This window comes from Theropithecus gelada, chromosome 2 (assembly GCF_003255815.1).
Source record: "Theropithecus gelada isolate Dixy chromosome 2, Tgel_1.0, whole genome shotgun sequence".
Classification (NCBI taxonomy): domain Eukaryota; kingdom Metazoa; phylum Chordata; class Mammalia; order Primates; family Cercopithecidae; genus Theropithecus; species Theropithecus gelada.
This window is the reverse complement of record NC_037669.1, coordinates 135,882,207-135,902,112: the sequence shown is the minus strand read 5'-3', so window position 1 is coordinate 135,902,112 and position 19,906 is coordinate 135,882,207. Positions and strand designations below refer to the sequence as shown.

The 19,906-nt window shown below is 42.4% G+C and overlaps 1 protein-coding gene and 1 pseudogene across 4 annotated transcripts in view; one reads left to right on the top strand and one right to left on the bottom strand.

Moving 5' to 3' along the window:
- The window catches only part of KCNAB1 (potassium voltage-gated channel subfamily A member regulatory beta subunit 1), a 414,948-nt gene that overhangs the window by 53,049 nt on the left and 341,993 nt on the right, over positions 1-19,906 (top strand). The gene's annotated exons all lie outside the window — the stretch shown is intronic.
- On the bottom strand, positions 6,703-8,117 carry LOC112618186 (annotated as a pseudogene). The gene has a single exon (XR_003118035.1). The product of XR_003118035.1 is annotated as a U5 small nuclear ribonucleoprotein 40 kDa protein pseudogene (transcript).

Here is a 19,906-nt window from a genome sequence, read left to right as displayed (position 1 = left end):
AAACACCAAAAGCAATGGCAACACAAGCCAAAATAGACAAATGGGATCTAATTAAACTAAAGAGCTTCTGCACAGCAAAAGAATCTACAATCAGAGTGAACAGGCAACCTACAGAATGGGAGAAAATTTTTGCAATCTACCCATCTGACAAAGGGCTAATATCCAGAATCTACAAAGAACTTAAACAAATTTACAAGAAAAAATCAAACAACCCCATCAAAAAGCTGGGGAAGGATACGAGCAGACACTTCTCAAAAGAAGACATTTATGCAGCCAACAGACACATGAAAAAATGCTCATCATCACTGGCCATCAGAGAAATGCAAATCAAACTCCAAATGAGATACCATCTCACACCAGTTAGAATGGTGATCATTAAAAAGTCAGGAAACAACAGGTGCTGGAGAGGATGTGGAGAAATAGGAACACTTTTACACTGTTGATTGGACTATAAACTAGTTCAACCATTGTGAAAGACAGTGTGGCGATTCCTCCAGGACCTAGAACTAGAAATACCATTTGACCCAGTGATCCCATTACTGGGTACATACCCAAAGCATTATAAATCATGGTAGTATAAAGACACATGCACACATATGTTTATTGTGGCAGTATTCACAATAGCAAAGACTTGGAACCAACCCAAATGTCCATCAATGATAGACTGGATTAGGAAAATGTGGCACTTATATACCATGGAATACTATGCAGCCATAAAAAGGGATGAGTTAATGTCCTTTGTAGGAACGTGGATGAAGCTGGAAACCATCATTCCGAGCAAACTGTTGCAAGGACAGAAAACCAAACACCGCATGTTCTCACTCATAGGTGGGAACTGAACCATGAGAACACTTGGACACAGGAAGGGGAACATCACACACTGGGGCCTGTTGTGGGTGGGGCAAGGAGGGAGGGATAGCATTAGGAGAAATACCTAATGTAAATGACGAGTTAATGGGTGCAGCACAGCAACATGTCACATGTATACATATGTAACAAACCTGCACATTGTGCACATGTACCCTAGAACTTAAAGTATAATTAAAAAAAAATATGGTTTGACTCTGTGTCCTCACCCATATCTGATGTGGAATTGTAGTCCCCATATGTTGAAGGTGGGTCGTGATGGGAGGTGATTGGATCATGGGAGTGGTTTCTGATGGTCAGCACCATCCCCCTAGTGCTGTCTTGTGATAGAGTTCTCATGAGATCGGACATTTTGAAAGTATGTGGTGCTTCCCCCGCTTGCTCTCTTTCTCTCCTGCTCCACCATGGTAAGATGTGCTTGCTTTCCCTTCGCCTTCTGCCATGATTGTACCTTTCCTGCAGCCTCCCCAGCCATGCAGAACTGTGAGTCAATTAAACCTCATTTCTTTATAAATTAGCCAGCTTCAGATAGTTCTTTATAGCAGTGTGAAAATGGACTAACACAGTCTTCTTGCAGTTTCTGTTCAAAGTTCATTTTAAGTACAGTGCCCTGATCAATCATATTCCCAAAGAGGCCCTTCTTCCCTCTACTGCCCAAGGATACTCATCCTGAGACTGACTTTTCTCTGGGCTCAGAAGGCCTCCCAGCTTCCTGTTTCTCTTGGGGCCAAGCACATTGTGCTTTCTGATCAGCTGAATCTCTTCTCCAAACTGGGATGAAGAGAGAGGAATTAGGATCAATTGAACAATTTGTCCCTATGGGGCCAATCGTCATGGGTTTCCCTTCCTAAGGAATTTTTTTTTTTTTTTTTTACACTAAGTGCAACATTTCCCTGAAAATGTGACTTTACCTATTCTTATGGTTTTATGAAGTCATAGAGAAAGCAACAACTGCAATTATTGGCATTCTGGCTCCTACTGTGGTTGATACCTACAATTTCTGTTGCAAAGGATACTTGTCCAAGAATACTTGGAAGTACATCTGATACAGCTTGGAGGTACATGTCATTAGTTGCAAATTGCCAAGTCCTGTTTAAGCCACAAAACAAAGTGTCATCATGGCCGTGCTCCAGAAAGGGCAAATATGGATTTTTGGTATGGTAGCTACTATCCATCAATCAGCTGTTTGTTATTTGGAAATTGCTGATGACAATTGTATCCAAACTTTGCCACCTGTTTTGCAGTGCACAGTTTAGTCTAGTTCTACCATTCACTACAATTCATGGGTTACATATAATAATATTCAGCCTCTCCTTGGTTTCCAACATGCTCCAGTTAACCATATTGCTCCCAACTTCTGTGTCATGTCATTACTTGGCATGCACACCCCAAACATTGAGTCCTATTGGAATAAATGTAAAGCAAAGTGCGAGACCACAAGAGGAGTTTATCATATGTTGGACTTATATATGGCCAAATTTATGTGGTGTGATTGATTTGGAAATGTTTTCAATTCCCTTTTGCTGCACATAGCAGAACAATCTCCTGTTAACTAATACGATGTTTTGACTGTTGGTTTTAGTATGTTTTGGTATAAATATCCAAGGACAGATCTTTCAGTTGAATACATCTGAGAAACAAATTGTTCAATTGATCCAGGAATTACATACACTGCTCTTTGGGGGTGAGTTGGCTTTTACCCAATTGTGTGTGTCTACCTTTGTGTGAGCTACACAAGGATAAGAATTTATAGTTGATTAAGTATGTTGCCAAAGACCATTTCTGTCAACTCTGAGCACCAGATCATAGTTAGAAACTTCACACATACACACACACACGCGCGCGCACACACACACACACACTTAAATCAGTTCCCATTTGTATCATTTGGACCTGTATTGCCCCTTGCAGGAACATCCATTGTAAGAGTAAGAATAGTCTATATTGGTTTCTCTCTTCTATAAATGTCATTGAATAATTGCTTTCCTGAAGAATCCTAATCCATATGACTACATTTTAAACACAAATTTCTCCCCAGTGGTCCTTTGGCCATGGAGAAATTAGCATTAACTATAAAGCAGAGTGCTTGAAAGAATTTCCTTGAGGGAAATTGGGATAGCAAGTGGGAAAGAGATTTATACTTTTCATTTAGTGGCAATATGTACTTTATCCAATTTTACAACATTAGGACCATTAAAGGGCAGGAATGTGAAATATGTCCTCTCTGAAGACAGTTCTTCATATTTGTATAACGTTTTCTGCTTTAAGAAGCCAATCGCAAGAAAGAGTCCAATGTGAACGTACTCTGCTCTTCAAAGTGTTTATTTCGAGGGCTCTTCATTTCCCCTACACCCTCCAGAGAGTTAAAACACTACAGGGCCTCTAATCTCTACCTACATAACCGTCTTCTTTGGACAGTCAGTTTCTGAAAATTTCTTTTGAAATCAGTGACAAAAATCCCTAGCCTATTAGTGGATTCCATTTTGTAAGCTTATTTTTACAAATCACAGACTTCTCTAGTATCTTTGTAATTATTCAATCTGACCAAGTGATTTCTGGGAGTAAAATGTATTTGAGGCTGTGTATGTCAGCCAAGGGTGTTCTTTAATGAGAAATCTTATCACACACACCTTCTGCATACATTTCAACTGCACACAGGACTGGGTTTTGTATTTCTTGGCAATATGCCAAGAAAAATCTCTAGGAACAAGGCTAGCATTTGATGCCCAGTGGATTTACACATAAACCTGACAATTTTCTTTACTCTTTACTCTTTCTTTACTGATGATCTCTACTCATCAGAAGCTGTTATTAAACCAGATACTATGAGCAAACACACTCTTAAGTCCCTCTGGGTAGAGGTGTGTGTGACAGACAGAGGGACAGCAGAGTTCTGTAACAGAATTTTGAAGCCTTGCCCTTCTGCGTAATTCAAATGGCATTTTTGTTTGTTTGTTTGTTTTGAGAGAGAGTCTTGCTTTGTTGTCCAGGCTGGAATGCCATGGTGCAATCTCAGCTCACTGCAACCTCCACCTCCCAGGCTCAAGCAGTTCTCATACCTCAGCTTCCTGAGTAGCGGGGATTACAGGTGCCCGCCACCACGCCCGGCTAATTTTTGTATTTTTTGTGGAGACAGGGTTTTGCCATGTTGGCTGGGCTGGTCTCAAACTCCTGACCTCAAGCAATCCACCCTCCTCGGCCTTCAAAAATGCTGGGATTATAGGCGTGAGTCAGCACATCTGGCCATCAAACGGCATTTTTCAAAAGGGAATGAGGATGGTGACGTGATTTGTTACTTATTCCCAGGTCATTGGTTAGTGGCAAGTGGCCACTGAGAGTAGACAGGGGCCTTTCTAGGTAATCGGAGGTAGTCAGCGTGAAGTCATAGAGTAGACAAGACAAGGGGATAAAACCTTAGGCCAAAGGACCAAGATAGGACCTGGAAAGTCCCAGGGGAATACTGGAGGCTGAGAACACTCTCTGAGCTGGGTTTTGCTAGCCATGGAGAGATCCCAGGGCATCTAATGCCTTTTAAGCTAGAGCAGTTCCAATCTACCCATGTGGCCCCACACAACTTTGCCAATGCCTCTGGATGTAAAGGTCCTTCTGTCATCGGGCAGTTTCTTTCAGAAGCTAGTGTGCGTATTTTATTCACTTGTGGACCTTAAACATTTTGCTTCTAGGGAAAGACATGTAAGGCTCATCGACAGCACCTGGCAAGTGTTTAGAAAAGGCTTCTCCTCTGGAGAGAAAGAAAAGCCTGGAAGAAGATCTGAGTGTCGGATGCCTCAATTCACTGCCGTCAATACCTAAGAGGGGCGGGGACCCTGGTTACAAGGCCCTGCCACAAAATCTGTCAGTTGGGTAGAAATTGACTCAGCATTTTTCTTCTTAACAAGCTCAGCCCTGATTTCACTCTCAGGGCAACAGAACCATCATCAAGATGGCCGGTGAGATAACCAGGGTGTTTCTGAGATGAGGGAGTGAGGGTGTAATAAGACAATGAGAAGAAGAGGGTCTAAAAAACACACAAAAAATTCAATGTCTGGAAGTGAAACTCTTCCTAGCTTTAACTAATTAGTTATAAATGTTAAACACGCTGGAAATGGGTTATGAATCATTCAGGTAATAAGAGCAATTACTGTCCAGCTGTCAGTAGAAAAGAAAATAGCATAGTTCATCTGGATTTTACTTCCAGGTCTATCCAACTGTCAGTGGGAGTCTCAGTCAAGCCCCTTAACCTCTCTAGGGACCTCAGTTTCCCCATCTTTAAAGGACAGCATTAATTCTAAGTTTCATCCAGTTTTATTAACACTATGTAACCAAAAAAAAAAAAAATGCAACAAATTGTATGCGATGGTTAATTTTATATGTCAACTTGACAGGGCCACAGGGTGCCCAGATGTTTGTTTCAATGTTATTTCTGGGTGTGTCTGTAAGGGTGTTTCCAATGAGATCAGCATTTGTACCAGAGGACTGTGTAAACCATACTGCCCTTCCTGATGTGAGTGGCCATCATCCAATCAGTTGAGGACCTGAATAGAACAAAAGATGGAGGAAGGCAGAATTCACTCTCTTTGTCCAATTGATTGAGCTGGGACGTTGGCCTTCTGCCCTCAGACAGTGACATGTACCATTGGCTCTCCTGGTCCTCAGGCCTTCAGACTCGGACTGGAACTACACCACCAACTTTCCTGGGTCTCCAGTTTGCAGACTACGGATTATGGAACTTTTAAGCCTCCATAATCATAGGAACAAATTCATTCTAATGATCTCTTTATATTTACCTCCTATTAGTTCTGGTTCTCTAGAGAACTCTGACTAATACATTATACATTTGGGGACAAAGATACTGCTCAAGGCTAGCCTTCTTATCTCCAATTTTACTCAAAATAATTTTAGGAACTAAACACTTGGTATTTTCTCTCTTTGTTCCCTTCAAGTAATAATTAACTTTTAGTGTTTTGTTCTTGGGTAGGAATTAGAAACATTATGTAGCTGACAGAGGGCTACATGCCGAGCTTATAAGGAGGAACTGCTTTCTGCAGCCAGTTTCTTGATGAGAATTCAGCAGGAGGAGCTCTTTAGCTGTGTGAACAGTCAGTCATCAGAAGGGTAGGTAGTTAGCAAGATCTATGGTATTCAGCAAAATAAAATTCTCCCAGCAGAGAATGCCATGCTTCTTTTACTCATTAAGGAATGGGTGAGCCCTTCCCTGACACCCTGACTGTTCCAGCCTATAGTCGAAGTATCAATGGGAAATCAGGGACCCATACCTGCCAAGTCCTTTTTTAAGTCTCTTTTTTAAAGCTGGTTAGCTACCCCTATACGTCAGAGTGCCTGAGGTCGAGAAGAGCTGGAGGGGCTGATATTTAGACAACGTGGTCGCTTCCACTGACCCTTTTGTTCTCATAGCAGCCCAGCCTCCCATTAGGAGGCATGGAGCCCCACCAATGCAGGGGTCTAAAAAGGCACCAGGAAGACTGGGCTTGGGCTGCCAATGAGGCGGCATCTGTCAGTGAGCTTCCACTTTTAGAAGATATGGCAGCTTCTAGCTAACTTTACCAGATGCTTGTTGTTGAACTCTTCCTCAAGTCTGCAAGTGGAATTCTTCAGGGAAACATGGTGTTTCTCTGGCTGCCACAATATTTGTTTATTTACCTACTCAACTATTTGACGGAGAACGTCACAGGGCTTAGAGTGGTCTCAGCCAAATTGTCAGTTCATGAGGCTTCTGATCTGTTGCAGTGAGTTTGGATTTTTACCCTTCAGGACTGTCTTCGACAGAAAACAGAGGTGCTTTGGGTTTGTTTGTTTGTTTGTTTTTAAGGCTTTTAATACAAAATCACAGAGAAATACAGAAAGAAAATATCATACAAGCCAATTACTAAATAAAAAAAAAAAATCCCAACCAGCAAATTTGTCACATTGGTCAGGCATTACAAAACAGGATAGAAGAAAAAGAAAAAATAAAATAAAACACTCCCTGAAATCTGGCAGGTGGATTTTAGAGGCCACGGGGAGCTTGCCTTAGTCATCCTGGTGAAATGGGATAGCAGTGGTTTTCGGAATATGGCCACCGCCTCCTCTGTTTCTTGCCAGTAATGGTCATCTGAAGGGAGGGTACTAGCCTGGGCAACAAACATTTGACGTCACTTATGCAGTCTGAGGTCTCAAAGACAAGTAGCCTTGGAGTCTTCCATTCCATATCACACACAGTCTCGATGCTGTCACTCGATGCTGAGATAATGATGGGCTAGTCAGGGTGGAAAGCAACTTCACTGATGGAGCCAGCATGGCTGGGCAGCTTATACAATATTCTTCTGCTTGTGGTATCCCACACATACACAAACCTGTCGGCTGAGCTAGCTGCTATTTTGCTTCCATCAGGTGACCAAGAACATCTTAGAAGGTTCTTTTCAAAGTTGTGCACATTTCCTTGAAATATCTTTACACACCTCTCTTTGGGGGCAAATGGCCAGACATCCCAGACAAGAACTGTATTGTCCATTGCATTGGACAAGAGACAAGAGCCTTCAGAACTTAAGCTCAGGCCAGTCACTGAATCTGCATGGCCTGTCATGGTGTACATTAGTTTGTTCTGGTGCAGGTCCCAGACCTTGATATCATTGTCTATTCCACCAGAAATAATCTGATCACTTGGGTCATTGGGGGTCACAGCTAACACCTGGTACATGTTCCGAAATGTTTGGATGGCTGATTTCTTCCAGATGTCCCAAAGCTTAACTGCCATCGTCACTGCTAGTGCAAACAAGCTGGCTAGATAACAGGAATTCACAAAAGAAGTATGTCCCTTTAGGCTTTTAACCCTCTTGCCTGTTTCGCTATCCCACACAGCCACAGTTTTATCTGTGGATGCTGAGAAGAGCATACTGCCATCTGTGTTGTTGTGCAGTTCCATCACTGCTCCACTGTGTCCCTTAAGTATGGCAGAGTTATCACAGTCACCATATACATTCCATGACAATATCAGTCTGTCAAATCCTGCAGATGGAAAGGTGGATCCGTTGGGGTGGAACTTGAAGAAGTATACTTCCCCTTCATGTCCAGAGAGCAGCATGATTGGGGCTTGAAGGGAGGAACACCAGCAAAGCTCCCGGGTTGGCCTGCTTCTGCCCCGCTCCAGGGCCCGACCCCGCCGCTCCCAACAGCAACTCATGCCGCTGCCGCTTGACTGGGACCAGCGGTAACTCTGGGCCCCTACGCTTCTGCTGTTCTATCACGGCGGCAACTGGATGGTGCTTTGGGTTTTTGAGGCCCAACTGCCTCCATTTTTGTGCCATTTCCTCCGTGGAGCTCTCCCATCCCTCAATGCACAGGATTCCTGTAGTCCCTGTGTCCCTTCCCCATCCTTCGTATCTGCTTGCAGCTACTCCACAGCTTTTTGGAGGCAATATGATGACTTCAACTTTATTGTGTGTGACAATGACTTCTGTTGTTTCTCCAGGGACATCTGCATTTGAATAGTACATAATCCGTTAACCCACAAAGCAATTTCAGGCAGAAGTTTGGGAGGAAACTGGGGAGTTCTTATAGAGTGGGGCTCATACCACATCTCTCCAATCATGTTATGTGGGGTTCTAACCCTGAGTCACACCTGGCCAATCCTGCTCACTATACCCAGGCACTTCTTAAAATTGCCTGGGAAATAGCTAATGCAAATTTGAACTTATGGTTATAATTAATTTATTATTATTATTTTTTGAGACGGAGTCTCGCTCTGTCGCCCAGGCTGGAGTGCAGTGGCACGATCTCGGCCCACAGCAAGCTCCGCCTCCCAGGTTCACGCCATTCTCCTGCCTCAACCTCCCGAGTAGTTGGGACTACAGGCCACGCCGCCTGGCTAATTCTTTTGTATTTTTAGTGGAGACGGGGTTTCACCATGTTAGCCAGGAAAGTCTTGATCTCCTGACCTCGTGATCTGCCCTCCTCAGCCTCCCAAAGTGCTGGGATTACAGGCGTGAGCCACAGCGCCCGGCCGGTTTTAATTTTTTTGAGAATTTGTCAAAAGCCATGGATCCTCTTCCCATTTGAATGTACACATGTATACCTTTTTTTTTTTTTTTTTTTTTTTTTGCGACGGAGTCTTGCCACGTCGCCCAGGCTGGAGTGCAATGGCACAATCTTGGCTCACTGCCAGCTCCGCCTGTCTAGTTCAAACGATTCTCCTTCCTCCGCCTCCTGAGTAACTGGGATTACAGGTGCCCGCCACCAGGCCCAGCTAATTTTTGTATTTTTAGTAGAGACGGGGTTTCACCATGTTGGCCAGGCTGGTCTCAAACTCCCGACCTCATGATCCACCCAAAGCACTGGGATTACAGGTGTGAGCCGCCACACCCGGCCCATATCCAAAATTTACATACAATTTTAGGAAGGGTCACCAGACTTCCTAGAGCTATTCTTGGGATCCCAGGTAAAGAAAGTTTGGTATTTGAAGTAAGGAGACCTGGATTCGAGTTTCCACTGTGATTTGAGGGAAGCTTTCCGTGTTCCTGTGAATCAGCTTTCTTGCCTGTAAAAGGAAAACCGTAGACTCTATCAGTGGTTTTCAACTAGACATAAAACTGCAGGAATATATTGACCCTCACACTCATTTAGAAACTGGGGTTGAGAACTGTGAGGCAAGGAGACCTCTCCCATGACCTTTGGCTCCAGCATTCTTTGATTCTGAGGTTTTGCTCCAGAAATCCCCACAAACTTGAGAAGACACTCTTTCTACCCCTAGTGGGGAAAAGAGAAGATGTTGCAGAACAGAGATGCTCAAAAGCCTGACTTCACCTTTCTTTCCACTCTGCTCCATTGTTTCTTTTTTTTTTTTTGAGACGGAGTCTCGCTCTGCCGCCCAGGCTGGAGTGCAGTGGCCGGATCTCTGCTCACGGCAAGCTCCGCCTCCCGGGTTCACGCCATTCTCCTGCCTCAGCCTTCCGAGTAGCTGGGACTACAGGCGCCCGCCACCGCGCCCGGCTAGTTTTTTGTATTTTTTAGTAGAGACGGGGTTTCACCACGTTAGCCAGGATGGTCTCGATCTCCTGACCTCGTGATCCGCCCGTCTCGGCCTCCCAAAGTACTGGGATTACAGGCTTGAGCCACCGCGCCCGGCCTGCTCCATTGTTTCATGGGAGAAAGTGGCAGAAAGGGAGTAGAGCCCTTCTGGAATTAATTCTCTTTTCGTTAAGAGTCCATCGGATTGGGGAAGGATTTATCTATTCAACCTTGAAAGGATAGAGAATCTAATTCATCTTTATTTTTTGAGAAGCTACTTGGCATATGGTAGGTACAGAATAAATGTGTTTTTTTACTTAATAAAATTATTTATCAAGATTTATTATTATGATTTTTTAACTAAGTAATTGTAATGAGCATCTGCTTCTCCACTCTGGTGATTCTTTGAGAATCACCAATATAATATTTTATAAGGTTTTGTTTTTCCTGAAGTCATTGAAATAGATATGAATTTATTGATGAATTGAAATTCAAGGAATATTTACTAAGCTTTTATTTTGTGCTTGACACAGTATTTTCAAAATAGTAAAGATTTAAGAAAAGGGTTTACAGTTCCATGCTAATACTATACATATATGTAAATACTACTTCTGAAACAAAATTGTAGTCCATTTATACCTTTTCTTCCCATTCCAGAAGGGGGGGATATAAAATTGTATAAAATTAAAAACAATTAAAAAATATTCTTTATTATTCCCTAGTTTGGAACCGACCCCACCCCGCCACGTTCTTCTGGTTAATTACTCTTGTTATGTCACGTGGAAGGACCCAGCCAAGTGCACGTGTTTTGGGTTGGGGAAGCCGCCCATTTTGGACTCCCTCAGAAGGCATCTGTCATGGAGCTGAGCTAGCTTCACTAACAGCTTTATCTTCCTGTCTACTACCATTGCATGAAATGACTCTGTAAAGTAGAGTTCTGGCTGCATGCAATGAGGGGTAACCCCAGCACCAAAGGTGACGATAGAATGGACTGAAAGTGATGAGATTACATATTGCTCTGTCAATGCTGTTGCTCAAAACTATTCTCGCTCAGGAAAAGATTGAATTGCTTCAAATACTGAACTTCTCCCTTAGAAAATGTATAATTGACTGAGTATAAAGAAAATACTTTTCATTTATGACCATAGTTATGTTTCTAATGTAAATCATCCTAGTATAATAATATTAATAAATATGATTTATTGTATATTATCTATGTGTTAGTCTCTGTATTAGTCACTTTAATGCTGACATTGTATCACTTAACATATATTGAACATTTACTCAGATACCCAAGTAATTCTCTCAGCAGGCTTATTAGCTTGGTACTATTATTGCCATCATCCTCCTCCTATAGTTGAGGAAATTAAGGCTTAGAAGGATTAAATAACCTGTCAGAGGTCACTCAGTCGATAAATGGTCGAAAGCTGGGATTCCAATCCAGCTTTTCTAATCTTATTTGTAATTCAATCCTCATGCCAATTCTATAAAGTATTTATGGACATTTCCATTTTATAGATAAGGAAGCAGACTTGGGGAGGTGAAATAATCTGATAATAGTTACATAGGAAGTAAATGGTGGAGCCAACCATGAAACCAGAGTAGTCTGACTCATAAACCAATGCTTGTTTCATTGTGCCATACTGACTAGTTGTGGATTTAAAGCATGTTACCATGTAAAAAGGGAGGTACTTACCTATTTAAACTTCTAAAAGACTAGATATTTATTTTGGTTTGCCTAACAACTTTCTTTTCTTGGGTATTCAGTATCAGAGGAAAATGCCTGGTACCTGGGGAATACAAAAAAAAAAAAAAAAAAAAAAATGACATGTTTACTGCTTACAATGATTCATTTTCTACTTTTTTACAGTAATATTTAAGTGAATTATTCTGCAATAAATTTTTTTAGTACAATCCAATAACTGCTTTTTGAACACCTACCACGTGCAAGGCTCTGAATTAGGTGCAATGATGATGATAGAGATGAGTAAAACATCGTCTGTCCTGAAGAATGAGGCAGGATTCATGCCTCACCCAAGAGAGCAGATGGGCAAATAAGCCATAGCAGAGTGTCATGCAGGCCCCAGGGAAGGAGAACAGAAATGTCACATGAAGAAGGTGGAACCAGAGATTGGCCTTGAAGATGGTACATTAGTTTGGGTTGCCACAGCAAAGTACCATAGACTAGGTGACTAAGGAACAGAAATTTATTTTCTCACAGCCCTGGACAATGGAAGTCTGAGATTAAGGTATGGGCAGGATAGGTTTCTCCTGAGGCCTCTCTCCTTGGCTCACAGAGAGCTGCCTTCTGGTTGTGTCCTCCCATGGCCATCCTTTACTCTGTATGTCTGTGTTGTAATCTCCTCTTCTTCAAAGGACACCAGCCATCTTAGATTAGAGCCCACCCTAATGATCTCATTTTAACTGAATTACCTCTTTAAAGGCTCTATTTACAAATACAGTCATATTCTGACATACTGAGGATTAAGCCTTCAACATATGAGTTTTGAGAGGAACAAAATTCAGCCCATGACAGATGGGTAAACTATCGAGAGAGGAAGTCTAGGCAGAGAAAACAACACGAGACAGAGGTTAGAAGGGAACAGTGTGAAGTGCATTTGGGGGAGAAATTAAGTAACCCAACATGATGGAAAAAATAATGGCATTTAGGAGAGTCCCCCTGACACAATGTCTTTCAGTCATTACCTGAAAGAGGAAAGGCAGTGAGGTGGGGGTAGGGGGAGTAAAGATGTTGAACTCAATTTAGGACATGTCAAGCTTGTTGTTCAATAGACAGGAATTTGAAAAGATAGGTTTAGAATATTGGAGTGACATTGGAGTATATAAAAGATTATTAAGTTATATGAAAAGTTTTACCAGGAAAGAAATTGGAGAGTTATTCATGAAAATGTTAAACTAGTTGTATTTGGAGGTAGACTACAGTTTATTTGTATTCCTTCTTTTTACTTTTTAGTATTATTCAAAATGTTTATCATGAGCAACTTTAATAACTTTATAATTATATTAGTGTGAGGTATCCATGTTTCTTAAGTCCCTATATAAGATGGGTTTAAAATCCCTATTCCCTCCCTCATCATAGGTCTAATACCTTCCACAAGATATCTAAGAATTTAGGAGCCTCTCACCCAATTAGTTTGTGGATTGTCTAAAACCTCACAGGCCCTGCTCCTATTTTGAACCTCATTTATCCAGATATTGAATCAGAATTTTGCTTATTTTGTGAAGAAGAGATCATAAAAAGCCTCATGAGAATCCTTGGCTAATACTAGAATTTATTAAAATTCAGGAGAGATTGTGGGGTTTTACATTGCAGATGTGCAAATAACCTAACATTGACCTAGGGGCATCCTTCTTAAAGAGTCCCTCAGCCATTTCTACCAACTCAGCCTAAGTTTATGCCACTCATCTCTACTTTTCCTCTGGCAGACACTTCTCCTTCACCCTTATTTTCCAAATTTCTTCCATTTTCTTAAGAAAATCAATTTAGCCTTCTTTATATTCTACTCCTTCTTTCCAGGTTCCCCCTGCCCTCAGGTCTTATCTTTTCTGCCCAACTGTCTCAACAACGTATCTTCTTAAAGTAAGACAATTTCATTCATTTTTTTTTTGGAGGGGGAGTCTCACTCTGTTGCCCAGGGTTGGAGTGCAGTGGTGCAATCTCTGCTCACCACAACCTCCGCCTCCCAGGTTCAAGCGATTCGCTTGCCTCAGCCTCCAGAGTAGCTGGGATTATCGGTGCCTGCCACTACGCCCAGCTAATTTTTTGTATTCTTAGTAGAGATGGGGTTTCACCATGTTGACCACGCTTGTCTCAAACTCCTGACCTTGTGATTCACCTGCCTTAGCCTCCCAAAGTGCTGGGATTACAGGCTGGGATTATGCGCCCAGCCGACAGTTTCATTCTTAAGAAGAATTTTAGTTCTATCCTTTAATATATTTTTTTACCACATAATAATTGATTTAAGGAGTACTTCAAAAATAACTAAATGTTGGACATCATGGAGAGAGATGAGACCATCTGGGAAGAGTATACAGAGTGGAAAGAAATGAGGCCTTGAGGAGTGCCCACGATGAGGGGTGGAGTTGGGGCATAGAGAACCCCTGGTAGGGAGACAAGGAAACACGAGGCAGGAGAATCAGGAGGATGCACAGTCAAATTGAGGGAGGTGAGGGCTTTGAGAAGGAGTGGGAGATAAGTCTCAAGGGACAGGGTTCTGAAGAATAAAAGTGGAAGCAAAGTCATTGGGGCCATGGGATTCAGTACAGTGGTGCTATTAGGACCCAGACCCAGGATCCCTGCTGGGATTGTCACATTCACTGGAGGATTCATGACTGCCTGAAAGAATGGGGACACTCCAGAAATCCTACACTAACTGTGTAAAACTGGCAATGCATGGTTTGTGTGCTGCCAGAGAACCCCTGAACATTGAAGCTGACTTGGCTGAATGTGTGCCCAGCTGTCCCTAGCAGCTCACCTAGTAGCCAGCCTGGCTTTGTGCCCTGCTGTTTGCCCATAGCAGCCTCAGATGCCGGTTTCTTTCACTCATGTCTCCCCAGTTGCACGGATTTGTAGTACAGAACCTAAGTCGCTGACTCTGCCATTCCCTGACTCTGTGAACTCAGGCAATGACTTCATCTCCTGGACTCAGTTTCCTTATCTGTTAGTGGTAATGAGCTTAATTATACATGTCATCTGGGCCTCCCAGGGTCAGTAGGCAAATGACATGAGAAAAAGTATAAGTATAAATGCTCTATAAGTGCTACTGATTCAGACTACCTGGGCTTGGCCACCACTTACAAAATACGTGACCTTCAACAAGTTATTTAATTTTGGTGACCCTGAGTCCCCTCATCTGTAAAATGGGGATAATAACTATACCTACCTCCTAGGATTGTTGTGAGCTCTAAATAAGTTAGTATACACAATGACCATAGAGCAAATTGTGACATTTAGTAAATGCTATACATGTGTTAGCTATTATTATACTATTACTATTATTGTACAAGTGGTGATGTATTTATCTATATACAAACCATTTTTTTTGTCCCCCGTAGGATCCAAGACAGTCCACAGTCCAAAGTTTATACAATACCGAGAGATGACTTAAATTAGAAGTGGGTGAAAGGTGGTTATTCCTTCTGTTTTCATTCTCCTGTCTCTATTCTGCAACCACCTTCCGTTCTGTTTTCTGCCAGTTTGATTCTGCCCCTGTCAGGCCTGGCTTGGATCAGTTTCTAGCATCTCTAGGCTCCCTGTTCTACCAAAGAGAATCTTATATTCTGTCCAGCTCTGTTTTGGGCTAGAGTGGGATTAGTAAGGAAGTGGAGAGAGACCAATAGAGCTCTCAGGGCTGGGAGGCAGGCTGGGGAGAGTCTCTTAAGGAAGGAGACACTCCAGGTGTTTGGAGGCTGAAAAGAAGTTGCCAGTGGAGACAGAGGAATGGAATATGCTGGCTAGACAGATAATTGATGGAAAGAGTGCCTGGAACAGCCAAAAGGGCATGAGTTCAAGGACACAGGTATCTAAGAACAAAGTTGGCTGGATTTTAAAAACAGTCTTCATAAATCAAGTGAAACAAAGCTGTCTATCTTTGCAATGTAGGATGATCGAAATATCTTTCAGGGTAACTCCTCTTTGCCTTCCTCCATCTGAAGGTAAGTAAGGTCGGTTCTAAGCAAAACTGGGAAGCCTGCCGAAGTGTATCCCCTTCTTCCTCAGTCCCCTTTCTTCTGTCTCTTGTCCCATACTAGTTGGGGCATTTTCGCTCCCATCCCTGGGCTCCTATGCTCCACAGGCTCATGTCTAACATGCCAGGCTCCAGAACCAGTCAGTACTGATGGAGACCGACTAAGTGGCAGGAATTCTCATGCGTATTATTTAACATTACAGTACCTCCATATCTCTGTTCTCATGGAGGAGACAAAAGCTCAGAGAGGGTGGGTGTAAAGCTCAAAGCCACACAGAAAGAAAGTGGCAGGGGTAAAATTAAAACCCAGGACTCCTGAAGACTGGTCCAGAGGCCTTTCCACTATTCCCCACTAAGTCCCCACCAGTTGTCTTCAGTGACCTTCACTGACACTCCAGCCACCTTGGCAAAGCTCTTCCCCAGCTCATGTGACCTTCAGTCTTCAGGGCTGAGCGTCTTCTATGGTTCCAGACTCTGATATCCCTTCTTCCACTCACAGCCACCTTTTCTAATAGCAGGCCCACACCCATGTCCCTGCTACCTCCATAGCTGCCTTCCCACCTCACCATCTCCAAATTGTCAACAATTTCCTGGGCTCACTTTCTGCCCTAGCCAGCTGGGGAGGCACAATTTTACCTCTATTCTCTTAGAGTTTTTCTGATTAGCCTGAGAATTAAGTTGATGTCAGATGGGAGAAAAACATACAAACGTATTTAGTGTCACTTTTATGTAGTATGGAAGCTTTCATAAGGAAATGAAGACCCAGCTTGGGTTGAATGCTTATATACTGAATTGGAGAAAGATTAGTAAATTGTGAAAATGTGACAAGGCTAAGGGGCTTGGGCTAGGGCAGTTAATTGGGTAGAGAAGTAACTAGGAAGATAAGGGTTAGCATAACAAGGTTTGCACAGACTTCCCTCAGTCTCAACGTCCCATCCTCGATGATAGGAGTATTTTTTTTTTTTTTTTCTGGTATAGGAGGACACCTTTCAGATGGGAATTTCATCTTCTATTTTTAAGAAGAGGAAGAATGATCTTCTTGTACCTGCTGTTTTTCAAGTACCTTTAATTCAAAGTTGTCAATATGCCCGTTGGCACCTTTTGGGGGCAGTGTGTTCTGAACTTCTCTATAACCGAACACGTACAGGCCATCTCTGCAACCGCAGGACTGATATCTTCCCCATTTCCTTCCTTTCCTTCCTTTGGCCTTGCAAATCCCAAGTTTGGGAAATCTAAATATTCTTTCTCTGCATCTACATAGGAGCAGCTACTGAGCATAGTGCAGAAAAAATCTTACTTTGCCAATCAATTGGCCGCAAGTCTCCAATGACCAGACTTGCTGGGGGGCTCAATTCAAACCGATGGTCCTTTTCTTGGAGACTTCAGTTCTGTTTCACTTGCTACTTTAGTGTTTCATCTCCCTTTTCAAGCTCCCTTCTTTTGCACAACTCCATGACTCCAATCTGAAGAACTTGCCTTTTTTCTTTTTTTTTTTTTCTGGGAAGAAATTGCAGCCCATCTTTAAAGTATTGCCTTCAAAATTTAGCTTTTTAATCCACAAAATTGTCTGTATTAGTTGCTCCTGTCCTATTCCCTTCCACCTCTGTAGCATCAGTGGTTCCCCTCCTGTTCAAAGCCGACATCTCCCTCCCAGGCTGTGCTGTGGAACACATCTCCCCAGACTTGGCAGCCTCTGTTGTCTTCTTTATTCCTTGTTCCTGCCTTCTGTCACTGCCCTCTCAGAATACCAGCCTGAGCAAGTATTTCCTTTTTATGAACGAAACGAAACTCCTCTCCTTTTGCACTCTCTCCCACTAGCTTCTGCCTGTCTCCTTCCTAGACCTGTCCTACCTGCTTCCGCCTTCTCATTTCTGTTCAACCTCTTACCTCTTTGCACCCTAGCTTTCAGTCTCCATCCCTCTAGGAACACTGCCCTCTACAAGGTGATGTCTGCTTTTACTAATAGCTAAGGGAGAAGTTTCAGGCCTGGCTCTCCTTGTTCTTTGAGGCCTCCCTCCCTCTTATACTCCTCTCTTGACTTTTAGGGCATTGTTTTTCTGATTCTTTTCAGCATCTTTTTTTTTTTTTTTTTTTCCCTGGATATGGAGTCTCACTCTGTCGCCCAGGCTGGAGTGCAATGGTGTTATCAGAGCTCACTGTAGCCTCTACCTCCCGGGCTCAAGTGATCCTCCCACCTCAGCCTCCCAAGTAGCTGGGACCACAGGTGTGCACCACCGCACCTGGCTAATTTCTTTTTATTTTTTGTAGAAACAGGTTCTCCCTATGTTGCCCAGGCTGGTCTGGAATTCCAGGGCTCAAGCCATCCTCCTGCCTTGGCCTCCCAAAGTGTTGGGATTGCATGCATGAGCCACTGTGCTGGGACATCTCAGTGTGTTTGACTCCATCTTTGAATTCGTCACTGACCCTCCAACTTGGTATTCCTCAGAGATTCATGCTTGGATGGCTTTCTTTTCCCTGTATACACTCCCCATGAGTTGACTCACTCATATTCTTGGTAAGCGAACTACCACTTATAACTCATAGCTCTGAAATCTTTGTCTCTTGTCCATTTGTCTTTTCTGACTGCTACACCCATATTATCATTTTTACATATTTGTGAACTGGATACTTCTGCCTGGATGATTCACAGTCACTTCTATTCAGCATGTCTAAAGCATAATTGATATTTCTTTATCTCCCCATTCCATCCTGCTTCTTGAACTCCCCCTCCCTATTTTCTGGAAAACAGTATGATGAGTACACAACCACTCAGATCGGAAACCTGGGCATACTTCCAGACTCATCCTCAGCCCTGACCCCTGCCCTCTGTGCATCCAGCAAGTTATCAAGTCCTGTTGGCTCTGCTTCCTATTGATCTCTTGAATCCACGTTCATCCTCATGACTTCTTACCTTAACCATTGCAAAGCCTGATCTCTCTTATTTCAGTTTTGCCTCATTTTACTCCATCACCTGCGGTGAAGCCAGTGATTTCAAATGCCAATCAAATCAGGTCACTTCCCTACTTAAAATCCTCAGTGGCTTCCCTGGCTTACAGCTTCAAGTCTGGGTTCGCTGGCACAGTGTACATTTCCCTTCATTGGTTCCCTAATTTATAGCTTAATTTCTCATCAATTTCACTCCTTTGCACTTCACAAGCTTATCATGCTGAACTGTGTGGCATTTTGGAGACAGAAACCTCTGTCTCCAAAATGTACAGGCAATATGGGACACTTAGTGGGCAAAGCAATACACCATTCATTCTCTTTTATAGCTTCATGTCCTTTCACACGCTGTTCCCTCAGAGAGAGTTCTCCCATTCCCTCGGTAAATTTCTATTAATATTTTGGGCATCTCAAGATTACCTACTTGGATACGTCTTTTCCCAGCTTCCCTTGGTAAGTTTATATTTTATGGTTTATCTCATTGTGGATTTTTTTTTTCCTGATTATAACTGTCATCACTCTAGAAGATTTTGGAAATGTGGAAAAAAAATCACCTACAATTCATTCCCTCAGAAATTAATTTCTCAGCATTTTAGTGGACATCCTTTTGGTATATTTATCATAAATATTTGCATATATTTAGAAACCAATATTATACTATATATTGTTTCATAGCCTGCTTTGTTCAAGAAAAAATTTCATGGTAAACTTTCTTCAAAGGCTTGACATTTTATTTAAAAAAATGATTCTTCTGATTTCAAAAGAAATGCACACTTATGTAAATAAAAATGCAAACAGTACAGAAATTTACAATTTAGAAAAGCAAAGTGCTTCTTAATCCTGTCATAGGTTTTAAACAGTTTGTAGCATACTCTTTCAGACTTTCCTATGCTTCTACTAATTTCAATATACATTAAAAATTTATATTGTGGGATAATATGCTTCATCTATTCTGAAACTTTCTTTTAAAATATATTTGACAATGTATGTTTGAAAATGTAAAAACAACTTAATGGTGTCTCAGTTGTAATCATTATTTTGCATTTTTCTCTTCTACTATACCCTGAGACCTTGGAAGAAAGCCGTTTGCCTTCAAGTGAACTTAATTTACTGTTTTCTGAGTAATTTGGAGGAATATCAGACAGATAGTTGTGATCACTTCTCCTCCGAGAACTCCTTGCCCACTGAAGGAGGGTGAGTCGTGGTGGACCCTGGGGACTGACCATGCTTTGCAGCTGCTGCTGGAGTTGGCTGACAAGGTCTCTCTTTGGATCTGGAGTCTACCTTGACTCCAGACAGGTTCCTCCAACCAGAAGCCCGAGGATGCCCTTCTCCTGCTCTCTAAAAGTACTGCTGACACTTTGTCCATGTTGAGTGGTCCACTT